This window comes from Rhinopithecus bieti, unplaced genomic scaffold (assembly GCF_001698545.2).
Source record: "Rhinopithecus bieti isolate Rb0 unplaced genomic scaffold, ASM169854v2 scaffold_14454, whole genome shotgun sequence".
NCBI lineage: Eukaryota > Metazoa > Chordata > Mammalia > Primates > Cercopithecidae > Rhinopithecus > Rhinopithecus bieti.
This window is the reverse complement of record NW_016808228.1, coordinates 474,590-481,618: the sequence shown is the minus strand read 5'-3', so window position 1 is coordinate 481,618 and position 7,029 is coordinate 474,590.

The window sequence follows — 7,029 nt, the reverse complement described above, 5'->3', positions numbered from 1 at the left end:
GGGGTGGGTGGGCAGGGTATTTATTTAAATTAAAAAACAAAACACAGAAGAGATGTCAGGAACTTTTTTTTAATTCCTTTCTTTTCAGAATAATATATTAAAAGACTCATGATCCTAAAGCTGGCTTCTTCTATTTCACAGCGTGCTCTGCGATTCTTTACACTTGCTCCTTTTCCAATCTTGCCCCTGGTTGGTGGGAGTTGAAGGTTGTGCGGGGAGGGGTGAGTAGCTGTGGCCAAGTCACAGGGTGAGGTGGAGTTCCAGGTAAGTCTTCGGGAATGCACCAGGCCATGACTCCATTAGCATTTTTTTTTGTGCACAGAATGTGTTCTTCACATTGCACTGATGCAGAAGGAATATTTGGGCATGAAGCTTGCTTTCAAGTACCTTGTGATCTACTCAGGGAGATAAAAACCCCGAGATAACAATAAACAGTGTTGCAGGAGTAAGAGAGGGGGGACAGGGCCAAGTGTGGTGGCTCACACCTGTAATCCCAGCACTTTGGGAGGCCGAGGTGGGCAGATCACCTGAGGTTAGGAGTTCAAGACCAGCCTGACCAACATGGTAAAACCTCATCTCTACTAAAAAAAATACAAAAATTAGCCAGGTGTGGTAGTGCTATATCCCAGCTACTTGGGAGGCTGAGGCAGGAGAATCACTTGAACCCAGGAGGTGGAGGTTGCAGTGAGTCCAGATTACACCACTGCACTCCAGCCTGGGCGACAGAGTGAGACTCCGTCTCAACAACAACAACAATGAAAAAAAAAAAAAAAAAGAAGGGGTACAGGGCTGGAATCATCTAAGAAGGTTTCTTGCAAAGTTACCCTAAAAGGACAGGTAAGCTAGTCTGGGCAACATAGAGAAACCCTGTCTTTATAAAAAATACAAAAATTAGCCAGATGTGGTGGCATGCGCCTTTAGTCCCAGATACTCAGGAGGCTGAAGTGGGAGGATGGCTGGAACCTAGGAGGCGGAGGCTGCAGTGAGCAGAGATTGTGCCACTGCACTCCAGCCTGGTCAACAGAGCGAGATCCTGTCTCCCCTCAAAAAAAAGGACAGGTGAGGTTTGGAGAGGGGAATAGGAAAACTCCCAACGTCACAGTCATGGTTTGATTGTCTATGGAACAGTAGGAGATGGGGGTAGGGGGAGGTAGGAAGTATGTTTAAATGACGGCGATGGCATTAAGAGGTCCGTCCATGGGGCGGATCACCTGAGGTCAGGAGTTCAAGACCAGCCTGACCAACATGGAGGAACCCCTTCTCTACTAAAAAATACAAAAAAATTAGCTGGGCATGGTGGCACATGCCTGTAATCCCAGCTATTCAGAGGCTGAGGCAGGAGAATCACCAGAACCTGGGAGGCAGAGGTTGCAGTATAGCAGGACGAGCTGCAGACAAAACTTCAGCAGCAGTGAACCGAGGTCGTGCCATTGCACTCCAGCCCGGGCAACAAGAGTGAAACTCCATCTCAAAAAAAAAAAGAGGTCCAGCCATGATGAAGCTAGTTCGGAAAGACTGGCCACAAGGCAAGACTCAGGTCCTCACCAGGGAAGCCAGGGAATCCTGCTGGGAGGTGATCTGTCACCAGGGAGGAGGATAAGGAGGGTGCCTGGGAGGATGGAGGGCTAGGGACAGTTGCAAGAGGCCACTGAAAGGAAACCCCCTCAGGATGGGAGTGAAACAGCAGAACTGGTCATACAAGAAGCCCAAGTTTGGGCCGGCGCGGTGGCTCAAGCCTGTAATCCCAGCACTTTGGGAGGCCGAGACGGGCGGATCACGAGGTCAGGAAATCGAGACCATCCTGGCTAACACGGTGAAACACCGTCTCTACTAAAAAATACAAAAAACTAGCCGGGCAAGGTGGCGGGCACCTGTAGTCCCAGCTACTAGGGAGGCTGAGGCAGGAGAATGGCATAAACCCGGGAGGCGGAGCTTGCAGTGAGCTGAGACCTGGCCACTGCACTCCAGCCTGGGCGACAGACCGAGACTCCATCTCAGAAAAAAAAAAAAAAAAAAGCCCAAGTTTGAAGCTCTGGTGATTGCGGAAATGACAGAGCGAGACAGGTGGGCTTGAGAGTGACTTTGGAGGAAGAACATTAAATTTGAAGCAATGGTGAATATTTAGGTTGAATGGTTTGTTGCTCAATAGAACAGAGTTTCGGAAAATGTGGTGAATAGCCAGGCACAGTGGCTCACGCCTGTAATCCCAGCACTTTCGGAGGCCCGAGGGAGGAGGATCACTTGAGGCCAGGAGTTCGAGACCAGCCTGGGCAACATAGAACTCCCCCCTCCGTCTCTACAAACAATAATAAAAAAAATAGTTGGACTTGGTGGCATATGTCTGTAATCCCAGTTACTCAGGAGGCTGAGGTGGGAGGATCGCTTGAGCTCAGGAGGTCAAGGCTGCAGTGAACCATGATTGCTTCACTGCACTCCAGCCTGGGCAACAGAGTGAGACTCCGTCTCAAAAAAAAAAAAATGTGGTAGATGCCACAGATGTTTTTACACTTTATGAAGAAGAACATTTTTTAAAACTTTGTTTTGTATTTATTTTCATTTATATTAGAAAAGTTATAACCAACACATTAGCTACTTGTTATTTCATGAATGTGATTGCACAAGATAAGTCTACAGTTATTTTTAATGAGCTGGTTTAAAGAAAAAATGTTAAGCCAGTAAATAATGGTATAGGCAATGTACAGAATATGAAAAATTCTGACAGTGGTATGTGAGTATTTGAAATTTAGGAAATAAGTTAAAAGTAAAATGATGATTTCAGGAGACAGGACAAGACTATGGACATTAGGAGTAATTGACATAGAAATGGCACTCAAGCCCAAGACAGCTGACCTCTGCAAGGAGGGCAGGGCTAGAGAAAAGAGCTAGGGATGAAATACAGGGCAGGCACAGTGTCTCATGCCTGTAGTCCCAGCACTTTGGGAAGCCAAAGTTAGAAGATTGCTCGAGGCCAGGAGTTCGAGACAAGCCTGGGCAACAAAGCTAGACTTAATCTCTACAAAAAAAATTAATAAACATTAGCTGGGTGTAGTGGTGTGCACCTGTAGCTGGAGCTTCTCAGGAGGCTGAGATGGGTGGATCGCTTCAGCCCATGAATGGGAAGCTGTAGTGAGCTATGATCTCTTCACTGCATTCCAGCCTGGGCAACAGAGTGAGACCCCAACTTGAAAAAAACCAAACAAAACCCAAGATATAAACAGGCAGTGGCTCTTTTTAACTAGCCAGAAAATTAGGCCAGGTGAGGTGGCTTATGCCTGTAATCCCAGCATTTTGGGAGGCCAAGGCGGGCGGATCACTTGATACCAGGAGTTCGAGACCAGCCTGGACAACATGGTGAAACCCTGTCTCTACTAAAAATACAAAATTAGCCGGGTGTGGTGGCAGGTGCCTGTAATCCCAGCTACTCAGGAGGCTGAGGCAGGAGAATCGCTTGAACCTGGGAGGCAGAGGCTACAGTGAGCCGAAATTAGACCACTGCACTCCAGCCTGGGTGACAGAGCAAGACTCTGTCTCAAAAAAAAAAAAAAAAAGATAATTAATGGAAGGGGCTAGGCGCAGCGACTCACGCTTGTAATCCTAGCACTTTGGTAGGCCGAGATGGGTGAATTGCCTGAACTCAGGAGTTCGAGACCAGCCTGGACAACATGGCAAAATCCTATCTCTACTGAAAATGAAAAAAATTAGCCGGGCATGGTGGTGGGCACCTGCAGTCCCAGCTATTGAGGAGGCTGAGGCAGGAGAATCACTTGTATCTGGGAGACGGAGGTTACAGTGAGCCAAGACTGTTTCACTGCACTCCAGCCTGGGCAACAGAGCAAAACTCTATCTCCAAAAAAAAAAAGGAAATAAAAATTAATGGAAGGAAATATCCCATTCATAAGAGCAATAAAAACCTTAAAATAAATAGGAGTAACATTAACAAGAAATTATAGAACCTATATTGAATCAGTTGATAACACTAAAGTATTTTGAGTCACTTAAAAAAGGAAGACCTTGGCCGACTGCAGTGGCTTACGCCAGTAATCCCAGAACTTTGGGAGGCTGAGGCAGGCGGATCACCTGAGGTCAGGAGTTTGAGACCAGCCTGGCCAACATGGCGAAACCCCGTCTCTACTAAAAATACAAAAATGAGCCAGGCGTGGTGGTGAGCACCTGTAGTCTCAGCTACTTGGGAGTCTGAGACAGGAGAATCACTTGAACCCAGGAGGCGGAGGTTGTAGTGAGCAGAGATCATGCTACTGCACTCCAGCCTGGGAGACAGAGCGAGACTCCGTCTCAAAAAAAAAAAGTAAAATAAATACAAAAATACAAAACGAAAACCATCAGGACAAATGGCGATCGTTGTGGAGCGGGGGAGAAGGAAGGTTCGCGGGGTCAAGCACAGTGGCTTACACCTGTAATCCCAGCACTTTGGGAGTCCCAGGCTGGAGGATGACTTGAGCCCAGGAGTTCAAGACCAGCCTGGGTAACATAGCAGGACCTCATCTCTACAAAAAGTAAAAAAAAAAGAAAAAAAAAAAAAAAAAAAAAAAGGCTAGGCGTGGTGGCATGTGCCTGTAGTCCCAGCTACTCAGGAGGCTGAGGTGCAAGGATCACTTAAGCCCAAGGAGGTCACACAGCAGAGAGCTATGAGTGCACCACTGCATTCTAGCTTAGGTAACAGAGCAAGACCCTGTCTTAAAAAAAAAAAAAAAAAAAGAAAAGAAAAAAAAAGACTTGAATAATCAAATAGTAATAACTTGTTCTTAGATAAGAAGATTGGGTGATATAGAAGATGTCAGTTTTCCCTAAGTCCATAAATTCAATGCAGTCTCTAAATCCCAAAGGGATTATTTGGGAAACTTGATAAAATAATTTGAAAGTTTATGCAGAATGATAATGAGAAAAACCAGAACATTTTGAAATAAAAGAGTAATAGGGGGACCTGCCCTATCAAATACTGAAACAGGAAATAAAAACCACAGCATGCTTGTCCTGGCACAGGACTGGTGTAATCCATCAGAGTGAAGGGTCCAGGAATAGCCCCAAATGCACATGGGGATTTAGCACTTGTAAAGGTGATATTGCACATTGGTTGGGGAAATATTCCTTATTCAATAATTGTTCCTTTCTAAATTTTATTTTTATTTATTATTATCATTTGAGACAGAGTTTCACTCTGTTGCTCAGGCTGAAGTGCAATGGAGTGGTCATAGCTCACTGCAGTCTGAAACTCCTGGCCTCAAGCGATCCTCCCACCTCAGCCTCCTGAGTGGGACTACAGGCATGCACCACCACACCAGGTCAATTTAAAAAAATAGAGTCTCACTTTGTTGCCCAGGCTGGAGTACAATGTCATGATCTCTGATCACTGCAACCTCCGCCTCCTGGGTTCCAGCAATTCTCCTGTCTCAGTCTCCTGAGTAGCTGGGACTACAGGCACGTGCCACCACACACGGCTAATTTTTTGCATTTTTAATAGAGACGGGGTTTCACTGTGTTAGGCAGGATAGTCTCGATCTCCTGAACTCCTGATCCACCCGCCTTGGCCTCCCAAAGTGCTGGGATTACAGACGTGTGCCACCGTGCCCAGCTAAAAAAAATATTTTGTATAGAAAGAGTCTCACTGCGTTGCCCAGGCTGATCTTGAACTCCTGGCCTCAAGCGATCCTCCTGCCTAGACCTTCCGAAATGTTAGGATTACAGGTGTTAGCCACTGCATCTAGCCATATTTTTTATATTTTTTTAGAGACAAGGTTTTGCTCTGTCATCCAGGCTGGAGTGCAGTGGTGCGATCATAGCTCACTGCAGCCCCACCCTCCTGGCTTCTAGTGATCCTCCTGACTTGGCCTAATAATTGTTTCTTAAAGAATTAACTAGTCAGAAGGGGGAGGGTGGGAAGCTGCATCTCTATTTCATTTATTATGCCAAAAGATTTCAATGTAAAAACAAACATTAAAAGGAAAAAGTGGGCCCAGTGCGGTGGCTCACGCCTGTAATCCCAGCGACTTGGAAGGCGGAGAGGTAGGTGGATCACTGGAGGTTAGGAGTTTGAGACCAGCCTGGCCAACTTGGAGAAATCCTGTCTCTACTAAAATACAAAAATGAAGGGGTGGCCTGCCCCTCCACACCTGTGGGTGTTTCTTGTTTAGGTGGAACGAGAGACTTGAGAAAAGAAATGAGACACAGAGACAAAGTATAGAGAAAGAAAAAGTGGGCCCAGATCATTATAGGGAGAAAGTCAGCAGTAAGACATATGAATAAAGTTCTCTGTGACATGAATAAGTTTAAGGAAAAGTGCTGTGCCTTGATATGCATATGTAAACATCTCCCTAAACCTTTTAGTGCATAAAGAGCAGCATTGCGCTAGCAAGTCCCGCCTTTCGCCCTAAGGCGGTTTTCTCCTTTCTCAGTAAACAGAACATACAATCGGGTTTTACACCGAGATGTTCCATTGCCCAGGGACGGGCAGGAGACAGATGCTTTTCTCTATCTCAACCGCCAACAACCGCCAAGAGGCCTTCTTTCCTCTTGTACTGGTCCTCCTCAGCACAGACCCTTCACAGGTGTCAGGCTGGGGACAATCAGGTCTTTCCCATCCCACGAGGCCATATTTCACACTATCCCATGGGGAGACACCTTGGACAATACCTAGCTTTCCTAGGCAGAGGTTCCTGCGACCTTTGGCAGTGACCTTTGGCAGTGTACATGTCCCTGGGTACTTGAGATTAAGAGAATGGTGATGACTTTTAACCAGCAAGCTGCCTTCAGGCACTTGTTTAACAAAGCACACCCTGCACAGCCCAAAATCCTTTAAACCTTGAGTCACCACAGCACGTCTCTTGCAAGGACAAGGTTGGGGGTAGGGTCACAGACTAACAGCATCTCAAATACAGAACAAAATGGAGTCTCTTATGTCTACTTCTTTCTATATAGACACAGTAACAGGTTGATCTCTCTTTCTTCCCCCCCCCAACACACACAAAATTAGCCAGGTATGGTGGCAGGCACCTGTAATCTAAGCTACTCGGG